Raw genomic sequence first — 13,917 nt, 5'->3', positions numbered from 1 at the left:
GAGGGAGGGAGTGCAGAGGTGAGATGGCAGTGATGGCCCCTTTTCCCAAATCCCAGGCTGATGCTGCCCAGTACCCATCCCTGGGTTTATCTTTAGTCACCCTACTGTTATTCCTGTCCAAATTCCACCTCCACCTACTAGAGGAATGAATCCAACTTCCTCACACACTCCCACAGACACCATGCTTTGCTGGATGGTTCATTACCCAAAAAGCTCAGGCTAGAAGTTGTGTGCCCTGATCCAGCACTTATTTTGGCTCCTAAACCAGAGCCCCCAGCTCCCAGCCTTGCCACCTTCCTGCTTCCAGCAAGGATGGAGGGAAGCTCATAGTGGCATTTTGTGATGTCACCAGGCCAAGGATGCCTTGAGCAGGTTGGGGCAGGACCAGGATGCACAGAGAGGTCCCACTATGTGGGGCCAGGACCTGTTGTGCCCACCCAGAAGCTGGATTTACACACTTCAGTGTGTTGACACCATTAATATTATGGGCCAGTATTCTCCAAAGAGGGCTATTTGCTTTAAATAAATAGATGAGATGAATTGTTATCAGGTTAAAGCTGACAACTCCAGTTGCACTGGCATTTCAAAAAATGATCATTAATGCAAGGGCAGATCCTGCCTTTTTTTTCCCTAACCTTGCTCCTGTTATATACCAGGAACATCCCCGGGAAATCCTGGGTCTGGGGGGTCTCAACTGAGAGGCTTGGGGGCTGGAGGGAATGGGAGGGAGCTGCATGAGATGTGCCACAAAAAAGAGATGCAGGCAGAGGTGTTTTCTGCCCCAGTGAGCCCTGCATGGCAGCTCAATTTTCACTGAAGCAATGTTATTTGTGCTTGGAATAATAATTAAACCATAATATGATAATAGATAAAGATATGAAAATCCAGGCAGTTCCCCTTTGCTTAAAATACAACAAAATAAAAAAATCTGGAGCTAAATTAACAATGTACTCTCCTAATTATAGCCATGCTCCTGTGAATATTGGGTTGTCATGGAAACTTGCCCAGCAAACTGATATGGCCCTGGGAGCAGCAGGGAGAGAGATCTTTTGAATCTGATTTTGCTGTCAGAGTAAAATTAAGGTTTATTCAGAGGCCAGATCTGGTGAATTTATGGCTGTGGTTCTTCTGTTGATGTTCATTAACATGATCCATTTATCCGGATTAATGTTACAGCAGAACCAGACAGAAAGCAACAAAGAATCCATGGTCAGAAATAAAGTTAACCTCTTGAATATTGCCCAAGAAATAAGAAAAAGGGAATGATTGTTGGGTCACTGTTTTTGAGAGCCTGGTGGGGGAAAGAAAAAGTGGTTTAAATCCCTTGTAGGAACATTTGAGCAGGTCAGAAGGGGCTAAATTGATCCAGTTAGCTAGAAGGGTGTTTAAAAGGTGTTTGAATTATTTTTCTTTACATTTCTCAACTCAGAGTTGTGTGCATTTATATGGAAGCGCTTTGATTATTTGCTATCCAGAAGGACCTAGACAGGCTTGAGAGGTGGGCCTGTGTGAACCACATGAAGTTCAACAAGGCCAAGTACAAGGTCCTGCATCTGGATTGGGGCAATCCCAAGTGCAAGTAAAGGCTGGGCAGAAAATGGATGGAGAGCAGCCCTGAGGAGAATGACTTAGGGGTATTGGTGGATGAGAAGCTCAACATAACCTGGCACTGTGCACTCAGGCCAGAAAGCCAACTGTGTCCTGAGCTGCATCAAAGGCAGGTCAAGGGAGGGGGATTCAGCCCCTCTACTCTGCTCTGGTGAGACCCCACCTGTGGTACCGCATTCAGCTCTGGAGCCCACAACATAAGAAGGACATAGACCTGCTGGAGCGAATCTAGAGGCAGCCACAGAGATGCTCAGAGGGCTGGAGCACCTCTGCAATGGAGACAGGCTGAGAGAGTTGGGATTGTTCAGCCTGGAGAAGGTGCCAAGGAGACCTTAGAGCACCTTCTGTGAAAAATGTGTTTTATGATTGGCTTTTCTCAAATTTTAAAATGAATATTATATGTGTTATGTTAGAAAGTTATGCTGTATTAATTTTCTTAAGTAGTGTGTTAAATATAGTTTTAGGTTATAACATAATGTTAAAATAGAAACTATGCTATGTAAGATACTTTTTTAAAAGAGAGGACTTGCACCGAGATAGCAGCCACAGGACACCTAAATCTTTCAGAGAAAAATAATGTATTGCTCTCTTATCAGAAGAAACTAACTTCTTCCTGCCTCGCTCAGTCCTGAAGATGCTGTCAGGATTAAGAGGAAGAAGCTGAGACTGACCAGCCTGAATCCTTTGTTTGAATTGAATTTATGCATCATGTACAAGATGTATGAATATGCAACAGGCTATTGCTTTTAAGGGTTAATCCTCTGTTAACGTGTGTCCTTTTTCAGGCTTATTTTGCCCAGAAAGAGGTACCCGGACTGTCTGTAACTCTTTGTTTTTATTGTCTCGTATTGTCCTAATCCCAATTGCTCAAAGTTTTATTACTCTAATTATATTACTATTTTTATAACCATTTTATTACTATTAAACTTTTAAAATTTTAAAAACGAGTGATTGGCATTTTTCACACCTTCCAATACCTAAAGAGGCTACAAGAGAGCTGGAGAGGGACTTTGGACAAGGGCATGGAGTGATAGGACAAGGGGCAATGGCTTCAAACTGACAAAGGGCATGTTTAGATTAGATACTGGGAAGAAATTTTTGACTATGAGGGTGGTGAGGCACTGGCATAGGTTGCCCAGAGAAGCTGTGGTTCCCCATTCCCTAAAGTGTTCAAGGTCAGGTTGGATGGAGCTCTGAGCAACCTGGTCTAGTGGAAGATGTCCCTGCCCATAGCAGGGGGTTGGAACTAGATAATCTTTATGTTCCCTTCCAGTCCAAACCTTTCAAGGATTCTGAAACACTTGCTGTTTCCTTCCTTTAAGCTCAGTAGAAATCACTCTCCTGTAAGCTCGATGGCCATGAGGAGGAGGGATGGACCGGAGACGATGTGGTTCTAGGTCTGAATCCCAAAGGATGAGGATAGGAACATGAGACTCACAGTGTTCAGCCCGGGCAGGGAAAGGTGTGTGTGTAGGGGGAAGTAAGTAGCACCACAAAGGCTGCTCTGCGACCTGGTCGGTCTCAGTCGCCCCGCCGGGCTGGCCTCTCGGAAGTTGCGGGGGCACCGGCAGAGCCTCGGGGCCCGGGTGATCCGGCCGTGGCGGGCAGGCTGGACCCAGGTCCAGGCCCGAACTACTTCTCCCGACAGGCCCGACGGGAAGGCTGGTGGCGTGGCGGGGCGGGGCGGGTCCGGTCCGAGTGGGCGGTGCGTCACGCCCTGGCCGCCCCGGCTTGTCTCTGCAGAGCCGGATTTTCTTCCCCGGTGGGTGACGTTCCTAGTGTCCCTCCGCATTTTCCCCGCACCACAGCGCTGCGCCCATGAACCTCCCGGCGGGGGTCTGATTGCACCCGGTGCCCCGTACGGTAAGGCCGGGGCGGAGGGGGGCGGGCATGACAAAGCAGCGGCGAAGCGGGGGGGTGAGCACGTCCGGCCTTTGTCTCCCTAGGAAAGAATCAAACCCCCACGCGCCGGGCTGTCGTGGGTCTGGGGTGTTGTTTTGCACACGGACCCGGTTTCTCATCTGGTACCAGCGACGGTGCTACCCGAGTGGCCTCGTCCTGGGTGGGCTTCCCCCCCTTCGATGACATTCTGTGCGTGGACTTGGAGCCCTCCCTCCCCCCATGATATTCCCTCTCCTGGAGAAGGTGAGCGGCGGGCAGGGCGGTAACTGCGGCGGCAAGGTCCAGGGCCGGATTTGGATACGCTCCCGGCCTCTGGAAGCTTCCTGGCAGCTTCATTAGCCCTGCCAAAGGGCAGGGCTGACCTCTCTCTCCAGGTCCTCCGGCGAGCCCCCTACGGACAAGAAGGAGAGGGAGACCCATTGGGTCCCCATCGCAATAACTACTGTTCATGGTTGTCCCTGCCGCAGCAAAGGTGGCGGAGGTTCCTGTACAGCAGACACAATGGTACCACCTGGTTTAGGCTTGTGCATCTTCACAGGGGGGACGTTCCCAGTGGGAATGCTGCTGGGTGGTACCGAGGTGGGAGCATCTCCCACCTCCTGGGAGGTGCTTTCCTTGTCTTTGGTGCAGGATTGGGTTTGGGTGTAGCAAGTGAGGACACAGCAGGGACTCAATTTTGTTGTTATTTTATGGTTATAATTTTCCTGCAGAGTCATTCTGGCTGCATGTGGTCTCAAGGGCTGTAGGTGACAGTAGGGGAAAACAGATGTTGTGGCAGCGGAGCAGTCGGCAGTTGTGAGACTTTTGCCACAGCTGCCCCCAGCAATGCTGAACAGCTGGAGGCACATTTGCTGGTTATCCCTAGCATTCCAATGCCTCAAAACTCAGTCCTTGGAGTTGTTTTTCCATAAAATGAGACTAAGATTCATCTCCTGGGGCTGTTACGTGTGTTAGGCTCCTCTGGAAGGGATGAGACCCCCACCAGTAAGACCCCACACTGGATAAGGTAGCAATACCATTAGATTGGAAAGGGGCAGGTGCAGTATGATGTGGAGGGCTGGAGTGCCCGGGGCCTCTCTGGAGACCTGATGGCTCCTCTGAAATAGGCTGTTTCCCCATGTCCATTTGTGTCACTTTCACTCCTGCTTCAGTAATCCATTATTCTTCCTCCACCACTCAAGTAGGTATGGGATGAAGCTTGAAGTCATGGCCTTGTTAACAGAAATAAAAAAGGTGTGAAGGAGCAGAAGATATACTGAGCTTCCAGGTTGTTTCTCTCAACCCAAAGATACCAAAATAAAGCCAGGAGATTTAATAGTCACTCCCCTCCAAAATCTAGAAAGGCTTTTTGATGGTGGACTATCCTCTGAGCATCCAGATGATGGCAGGGGAGTGCCACATGGGATGGAGAGGGAAGCATCCCACTCCCCTTGCAGCTTATGTGACCCTGACAAGCAAATATCCACACTCTGTCTCCAGTGAGTGAAAAAAATATTTTATTGTGTTCATATACATTATGTTTCCCCATAAGGACTGTACCATAAAGACTTTGCTGTGCCATTGATGATCCTGAGGTCCAAGAGCAAAACCTTGCACTGGACTTTATTCTCAAGCCTTGGGTAAAATGTGTAGGTTGTGGTTTCCCTGCTTTAAGTGTGTTATCTTTGGCAGAGAGATTGTTACCAAAAATTCAGTAAAATAAAGAAACTCCTTAACACCAACGTAGCATTAAGAAGCAGGCATTCTTTATTTGGCCAGATGCATGATGGGGCATAGCTCCTCCCAAATCTGTGAATACTGGGTACAGGAAAGTTTCTGCTTATATACTGTATTCTACATACATATTCATTGATTGTCTTGGACTAAACATACATATGATAATCATTTCCCCAAAATCATTAACATATTTCCCCTCCCCTTTACGCATGCCTTCTTCTGTCCTGGGGGTCTCTCTGGTGGTCCTTAGTGGTCGGGGACCCCAATATTCCAGTCAACCTGGTTGAGTTGGCAAGGCACCAGTGCTGGTGAACTTCCAGTTCTCCTTCTTACACAATGGGCACTGTGTAATTCCATAGGCCAATGGTTTTGGTAGAACAAGCATTGTGTTAGCTCACCAGGTATAGACAATTTATCATCTGGTAACAAGATGAGTGGTGTCTGAGGAAGTTCAGGCTGTGCTTGTATGTGATGCTTCTTCCTTCTGAGCTATATCTGAGCCCTTCTTGCAATGTGGATACTGTACCAAAGGGCTCTGTGAATTTGAGGTGTTGTGGTTAGTGTCTTGTTGAACTTGTCCAGCTCTTAGGAAGCATTTTTTAAAACAATTTAGAAGATCTCTGGATGCTTTTAAAGGAAAGCAGAGGAGCAGTGGTTGGATGCTGAAGGTGAAAGTGATGTGTGGAAGTGACTTGTCTCAGGTGACCTGGAGGGTTAAGTCTAGCACCCAGGAGCTCCCCTGCTGATGGGAGACTGGAGAAACTGTGGAGATAAATTAAACATCAGCTCTGCCACTTGCAATGGGATTTGGGAGAGGAGTGAGCTTCCTGAGGGGCTTGGCTGGGTTTGACACCTTCATTTCCATAGCTGAGTCAACCTCATCCACAAATGGGATGGGAGTGGTCTATGCAGGGTTCCTGAGAGGTGTGAAAAATAATGTGCAAAGCATGAAAACATACTTGATACTTGTTAGCCCTTGATCTAAACTGTGGGAGCTGACAAGGTGCTGAGCTTTATCTTTAGATGTCTCTCCTTCAGCACTTGATCTCGAATGAGAAAAATACTTTTTTTGCTCTCTCAGCATCCTCACTTTGGGATGAAGCGTTCCCTGGTGTTCACTCTACCGGGGTCTCCTGGTGAGGACAAATTTTGCTCACTGATTCTCCCATTCCATTTTGTGTTTCTCTCCTGTTTCCTCTTTTCATCCTTGCTGCTGCTTGGTCTTTTCCCAGCAGGAGTGGTATGAAATTGTGGTAGTTATCACTGGTTGAGTTTTTGTCTGCTGATCTCTGCAGAACAGCAAGAAAACCCTCCTGGATCTTATTTAATTTCATGTTCTTGCTGCTCAAGTGGGTCTTTGGGGTCTTGTGTATTTGTAAGGAGCTATAGCTAAAAATATAGCAAGACCCTATGGTATCTAAGGAAGCTAGGGGCAGCAGATGAGTGTCTCGGTTTAGAGACAAGTTTAGAAGAAAAACACTCTGGAATGAGTGTTTCCTCTAAAAAAAAGTGTTCCAACAATAATTTTCTGCCAATAAGAGATGAATACTAGTGGATGAAAGTGAAAAAAACTTCAACCTTTTATTGACAGAGTGCCCACATGGCACAAAAAAAAAAAAAAAGGCGTCGGCTCCTGTCTCAAGGAAAAAAAACAAACAAAAGGTTCATGCAGGAGCTCGGGCAAACATATGAGAACCTGGTGAATCTCTGGTGTTGGTCCCCTCTTCACAGCGGATGAAGCAGGTGGATTTGGTGTCCTTTTCTCTTGTCGGTTTGGCTTTTCCGAGCTCTGGGGCCGAAAGGGAGCAGCCCCATGCCTTCCCGCTGGTCCCTGGCCAATTCCTCTCCTGTCGATTGTTATCTCTCACCTTGGACCAAAACCAAACTGTCCAATTCAAGAAAAAAGCTGCCAAAGGAATGCTGTCACAGTCTCCAAGGCCAGGGAAAGAAAAAAAACCAACTTGTTACCTAAGCTAACAAAACCCCAAACTAGCTAAGCAAAAAAAACCACCACAGTCCACAAGGCACCACGGATGCCTGGGGAGTGAAGCTTTGAAGAAAGCCTGCCAAAAAGCCCTGAGGCTCCCCCCTCTCCCCCTGGACCCACCTTAAAGCTTCAGCAACCATTTCTGGGCATAGAGCAGACGATCAGGGAATAGAGTATCATCATAAAATCACCCCAAGACAAGAGCTATTTCAGGAGCTCTTTGGGGCACATTTAGTATATTGCCTTACTATTTCAATGGAGCAATTGAATATTGTTAATTATTTCACTGTTTTTATGTTTTGCAGAAGTATTGAGACATTTACATTACTTATGCCATTGTTTAGTTTCAAATTTAACAGTGTGGTGTTCTGTTTGGGGTAACTCATAGTCTTCATCAGGTTGGGAAAAGGACAGCTCTTCCTGTCTTGAAAATCTGGAAGCATTGAGGCTTCTGGATGAGCCTTGGGATGTTCTGAAACTTCTTGGAGAAGGTACAGTTCTGCTACCTGAGTATAATTAGCACATTACTGAGTCATCCAAAATAAAGCACTACTGTAGCTAACCAATAATTTTCTGTTTGAGGCCCTGGCTATTTTATTTTTATTTTTTTATGTGTGTGTGCGTGCATATATATATATATTCATTTATAGCATAGATGCCTTGCTAGTGATCCTAAGAAAAATACATTTCCTGTTTCATTCAGACTGAAATGGGAATAACATGGGATACTCTCAAAACTTTTGTGCATTTAGCCATCAACTTTCCTGCTAAAAAGAGAGGTTTTGTTTCTTCCACATCTACTTTGTGCTGTGCCATGGTCAGGCTTCTGCAATGTCGATGTACTTCAACAGTGGCCAGGAATGGGGATGGTGTCTCTATTGTGGGTGGATTGCGAAAAATTTGTTATGGAAAGTAATGGATTTGAGATCTTTACTGTTTTGAGTTAGCTTTGGAGACTCCTTTGAGGCAGTCCATGGACCTCTGAGGCTTTAGGGACCACAGCTTGACTAGATGTGGTCTTATGCTTACTTCAGAAAAGTCACTACTCCCATCTCCTATAGAGACAATCCTTGGCCTCCTCTGTCCTCCAGGCATGTAACAGTTGTGGTACAGGAGAAGAAAAACCTTGTTTCTTAGGTGGTAGGAGAAACTGTGGTGATACAACTTAAACTTTTGCCTCTGCTATCTCTGTAGGACCAAATCCTGCCACACCTGTTGGCTAGGAGCCTGTCACAAGAGTATTTTATAATGTGCAACCATTTATTGAGGGCATCTCCTCTGTGGCCACCAGCACTGGCTCAGCTTCATCTTCTTCCTTAGCATGGTTGTGTTCACCATGCTGTTGGGTGGTGATGGAAGTCATTTGCATCTCTCAAGTGGCAAGATAGAAAGGATTATGGATGGGATGACACGTCCATGATGGGGATGTCCCTGAGATGGGGAGTGGAGCTGGGCGGCTGTGTGGTGCGCTTCATCCCTTGGTGTCATGTCATGCCTGGGTGATCTGAGGATGCATGTGGGCTTCCACAAGCTTCTAATTTCTCACCAGCAATTTTAATTTGCCTTAATGCAAAAGAAAACAACCCAACCAACCTTCCCTCTCCCTCTGGAGCTGTCCTGGCTCACTGGGACTGGTTTGTACAGCCTGTGCTGACCTGGGAAGGGTTCACCACCACTGGAGCCTGCCCCATGCTGGAGCAGAAACTACAGGGAGACACACAGCTGCCACCAGCTTTCTCAGCCACCTGTGATGGGGAACCATTAATGGGGTTCATAGTTAATTCTGAAAAATGCTTTTGAACTTACAAAATCCTGGAGGAGCTGTGTTGCTTGGCTTGTGTTCACTGGGACCTTGGGAGAAGCTTGGGAGAAGTTGGTGTTCACAACCAAGCTGTCGCCATCCCTCTGCTGCTGGTTGTGTTGGGTGATCACTGGCATGGGAGATGAGCGCTTGGGTTGGCGTGGGAAGGGTGGCTTGAGAGACTGCAATATAGCGGTGTAGCATGCTGCAACAGTCCAGGTCTCTGCCATCAGGTGTGCTGTGCCACGTGGCAGGGAGGGCACCCAGTCCATCCCCAAGCTAGCACTGAGGTCTTCTGCAAATAAGTATATACAATCTCAAGTGTTTTGCATCGTTTGATTAAGTCTCAGGAGTCTGTCTGCAAGCACAATCTTTTGAGCTAGAACAGAATTGCATTGTAGATAATTCAGGGGTCTTGGCCATTCCAAGCATTGAGCACCTCCTTTGTGAAGCCAAAGCTTTGCCAACTGGCCTGGAGCTGGTCACAGATGACATAACCTTAGGTGAGATCGGGGCTGGGGCAGCTGCTTTGCACAGCTGGGTTTGTCTGTGTCTGTGATTGCGAGCTGCTTCTTCTGCTACTTGGTCCATGGAGGCACTGTTTTAGGGGCACCATCTTCTGCAGAGGACTTTGAAGGGTGTTCATGTCTGTGAAAACACATCTTAGTGTTTGCTAATAGGGGATCTTGCATGAATTATCCTGGAGTATATTTTAAAGGACTTTTTTGTTCTGCAGAGGAGCGTGCACTCCAAGTAGGGCTATGGTATGATCTAGGTCCTACCTGTCTTGGTCCCTCTGCGAGCCTCTCAGGAGCCCTCGGCCAGTCCTGAGTCAGCAGACACCGGGGGGCCAGCCCCGACACGGCCGACAGCGGGGAGACACTCTCCCGTGCCCCGAGGGTACTGAGGGCACCTAGGCTGGTCGCCTTTGCAGCAGAAGAGACACCAGAGACATCAGTAGAAGATAAAGGGCCGACTCTTAGCAGGGGTTAATCCAAGGTTTTATTAGGAGTCCCAAAGGAGCTCCTGCACCTCAGGGGGCCTCCTGCTGAGAGCCCCGGGAGATGTGCCAAGGTTACATTTAAAGGGAGGTGGAAACCGAAAGTAGATAACATTTTACTAACCAATAAGTGACCCTAAGGGATGGATGCTGGGGGATAGACATATAGGACAGCGTATGGGGCAAGGCTTGGGGGGCTGACTCCTAGCCTCTGGCTAATCACTCGACGACTTGGACCGAAACTTCTGGATGGAGCGGATGGGATGCTGAGTGATTGACAGAGAGCCAGGGTGGGGGTTTGGGGATGATCTCATCCCAGGAGAGGGATAACACAGGTAAAGGGAGGGGGGTACAGTTTGGGATAAACCATTTGGGAAAAATATGGGGATACAAAACAAAACTACTTCAAAGTATTGTAAAGTATAAAAACGCACTACAACACTACCAAGCCAGCCCAAAGCAGTAGTCTGCAAATGCTGATTTGCTTTTGGGTTCTGGCATCTCCCTCTACCACCCACCCAACCGGAAGCAGACCCCTTGGGTTGGAGGGCTCCTGGGTGCCATGTTCAACTGCAATGAAGCCAGAGGGGATTTTCATAATGTGTTGTCAAAAATACCATGTTGGATTCCTGGGCAAGAAAGGAAAAGAAAGCAGGAAGGATTGTGGTTGTGCTGTGGTTGTCAGGTGGAGTTTAATAATAGAGAAATGTTTTATGTTTAAGGTGGTCTGCTTTGCATGGTGAGAGGAGATGGGGGAAGATGCCTGTACCCACGGGAGCTGTATTCCCTTAAATCAGGGTATATTTCCAGCTGAGTAAATGCCTTGGAGACATCCTTGATTACATTTTTCTCTAGCTCAGGAAGCCAGGCTGGTGATTCTAAAACTTGCAGCAATAATTTTTAGAGCTGGAGGTTTTACAGCAGGACATGAAGGTGAGGAGTGCTTTTGAAAATTATTTATTTATTTTTCTTGCCGTGTGCATATTTCATTATTGAAAAATTACTTGGAGTTTTCAGTGTCCATGGGGTCTCACCGCGATGGCTACAGATGCCTGTAAAGGAAGAGGAGGCCATGGATGGGGATGAAGAGCTTCAAGGCACTAGCTGTGACAAAGTGATGAATAGCTTTATCCAACAGTTTTTTCCCCTTCTTTTGAGACCAGCAGATTCTTGCATCCTTATGGCAGCTCTGCAATGAAATGCACGCTTCTGGAAAGCTCTTCTGGTGAACAGTGGGTTTTCCATCCCTTTCTGCATCCCTGCTCTGTCCATCCCCGTGACGGCCTGGTGCAGGTAGAGGAGTGCTTTTACTTGCCTTTGCAGGTGCTCAGAGCAGCATCAGTGGTGGGCAAGACACTGTAACCCTGTGGAGCGCTTAGTTGTCAGCAGAATTGCAACATTCCTCCCTTGCCAGGATGCTTTTAACACAAAGATTCACCCCAGGGTGTTGGCCTCTCTCCTTCCCTCCTGAGTTTCAGAGCATCTGTGAAGTACACATCATCTTTCTCAGAACTGGCTCTGAAAAAGGATATTTGCACGTTGTTTGTTTAATATATATTTTCATTACATTGGGTGAAAAATTTATTTACTGTTTCTGTGCTTGCTTTTTTTTTTAATTAACAGAAATGAAGCTTATGTAACTCAGAGTGGCTGCCACTTGCTATTCCTCTGGAAGCTCTTTTTAACTCAGGGACTAATTTCAGCCAAATTTGACAGAGGAGTGCATGTCTCAAAGATAAGAAATTACAGGCTGTAAGAAAGAGGGTGGAAAAGTGAAATGCAGATTTCTTCTTGCCTCCAAGGAGAGTCTGCAGCAACTGTAAGCTTAAATATCTGTCTGTGTGCAAGCAGATCAGTTAACTTAGAAGTACCTTTGGTAAATCACTACATTTTCTTTAAGGAAATAACCTAAATTGTCTTGAACATGGGGAGGAGAAGCTGGCCCCAGGGATGCTGCCAGGGAGGGTGTGATGAGATAATGCTAGATGATTTTTAAAGGTCCCTTCCAACCCAAACTATTCCATGCTGCCATGCTGTTGTCCCAGGACTTTGTGCTTGTGCATGACCACCAAGCTTGCAGTGAAAAGCTAGTGGTTGATTTCTCCCCAGTCTCCTGCCTGTACTGGTCTTCTGCAGTTCAAAACGCTTTTCCAGCCTTGAGCTTAGCCTTGCTGCATACCTGCTGGGATGGATAATCAGGTATTATATTGTTACTGCTCTTAATAATGACATTTCAAGTTCTACCACCTAGCTCACATAGAGCATTTGCATGCTGAAGAGTGGATAAAATCTGTCCTCAAAAGCTTGGCTAGGCTGTGCCCAGGCTTGCTGCAGTTTCCTGTTGAGACCAAGGTCTTGACTGACTGCATCACCTGGAGGAGATGAGGCAGTAGTGCAGTGGCTTTTCAGCATCATCCATGGTCCATGAACTTGCCTTGAAACTGGAGCTGCTGTGTTTGGTGAACCTCCAGTTCCCAAAGGATCTGGGGATGATGCTCTGCCCCTCTCTGCTCCTGACAGCCTTTCCCATTACAGCTGCAGCAAGAGGCTGCCTGTTCTATCCCTTTCCCTTCTACTGTCACTATATGCACTTTCATTTTTATTTTTTTTTTTTTAACTGTGGATTATCTTCCTTTTTTGTCAGCTTGGAGAGTGATTTTCCTTATGTTCTTCTCTATTTAGGGCTGTGGGGGAGAAAGTGACAGCCTTTCCCATGCTCTGGTTTTCATAGTCATCTAATAAACCTCTCATTCGGCGTTATTATAAAGCAGAGCAGTAGGGCTCAGGAGCTCAGTCCCTGGGTAGGGACCGGGTGCCCGAAGCTAGCTTGCTCATGCCAATGCCGCGGGGCTACCACCTAGACTGCATGGTGATTATCAGCTCTATAGTGATTGCAAGCTCTTAGGATTTCAGCTCTGCTTGCTAGGTAGTGGTGCCCTGGGCTGGAGGCTGCAGCAGACGGAGAGAGAGGAGAAGGAGAAGGCGCAGGCTGTTCCACTAAGATGGCTTTGTTTGGGGAGGTCCATGAAGGGTCTCTGCTCTTCTTCTTTCTCCCCTAATGGGGTACAGTATGCTTCTTTTATAGGGTTGGAAAGGATCCAAGCTTGACCAATGGGTAAGGGGTTAACATGACATTGCCTTATAGGGTTACAGAGGTAGGTTAAGGGTGGAGGACAGGGAAACAGGAATTTTCTTTTGCTGTTTCAGCATTCCTATTGTTCATATCCTCCATGGTGCTTTTCCTAAATCTATGGGGTTTACTACAGTCATCCCTTGCTAGCTTAGCTAAGGTTTTCCTTGAGCACCTCCCATTACACTTGTTTCATTCAGCAGAAACGTGTCTTCCTCCTTACTGCACATTTCAGTAGGGAAGGGCATGGTGGGGGAGGATGAGCCATCAGCATGAGTTTTCCCTGTGCCAGGAGGATAGCAATGCAGCAAGGAGGACACTCTTCCAGACCTGTGGCAGCTACAGGTCTCCTGCTCTGCTCCTCATCCATGCATACAGACATCTGTAGAGAGACAAGTGATTCCAGTCAAATGAAACTTTAAGGGTTGAATCTGTTGAATCTGATCCATCCAGTTTAGCCAGATGTTTCTGGAGAAGGCTTGGTAGCCTTGCAGGAGGTAGGTTTCACCCCAGAAAACTAAGTCTACTGTTTCTTGTAATAGTCATGTCAGATCACATTTCTTCTCCTTCCTTGAGTCCCTTGGTCCTTGATCTGGGCTAGCCCCTTGCAGCAGGTGGAGCATGAGTGCCTGGGGATATAATGTCTTTTCTGTCCAGTTCTGGCTGTTGTGAGACAATACAGGCCTTACAGTCAAGTTTTATTGGAAGTGCTTTAAACTTGCATCATGATAAGGTGATGGCTGATGTTGTGAAGGCTTGTAATTGAGGAGTTG

General features: G+C 47.0%; 1 protein-coding gene and 1 long non-coding RNA gene across 3 annotated transcripts in view; both read left to right on the top strand.

Moving 5' to 3' along the window:
* LOC139598928 (uncharacterized) overlaps window positions 1-13,917 on the top strand; it is a 567,429-nt gene that overhangs the window by 150,382 nt on the left and 403,130 nt on the right. The gene's annotated exons all lie outside the window — the stretch shown is intronic.
* Window positions 3,372-13,917, top strand: part of LOC139598927 (CBP80/20-dependent translation initiation factor-like) — a 283,857-nt gene continuing 273,311 nt past the window's right edge. For both annotated transcript variants that reach the window (XM_071445861.1, XM_071445860.1), the window contains exon 1: window positions 3,372-3,471. The gene's annotated coding sequence lies outside the window, so the exon portion shown is untranslated. The remainder of the gene's footprint in view (window positions 3,472-13,917) is intronic.

The sequence above is a fragment of the Agelaius tricolor genome, unplaced genomic scaffold, assembly GCF_023055355.1.
Source record: "Agelaius tricolor isolate 1412-34295 unplaced genomic scaffold, bAgeTri1.0.p SCAF_21, whole genome shotgun sequence".
Taxonomy (NCBI): domain Eukaryota; kingdom Metazoa; phylum Chordata; class Aves; order Passeriformes; family Icteridae; genus Agelaius; species Agelaius tricolor.
This window is presented reverse-complemented; position numbering and strand designations above follow the sequence as displayed.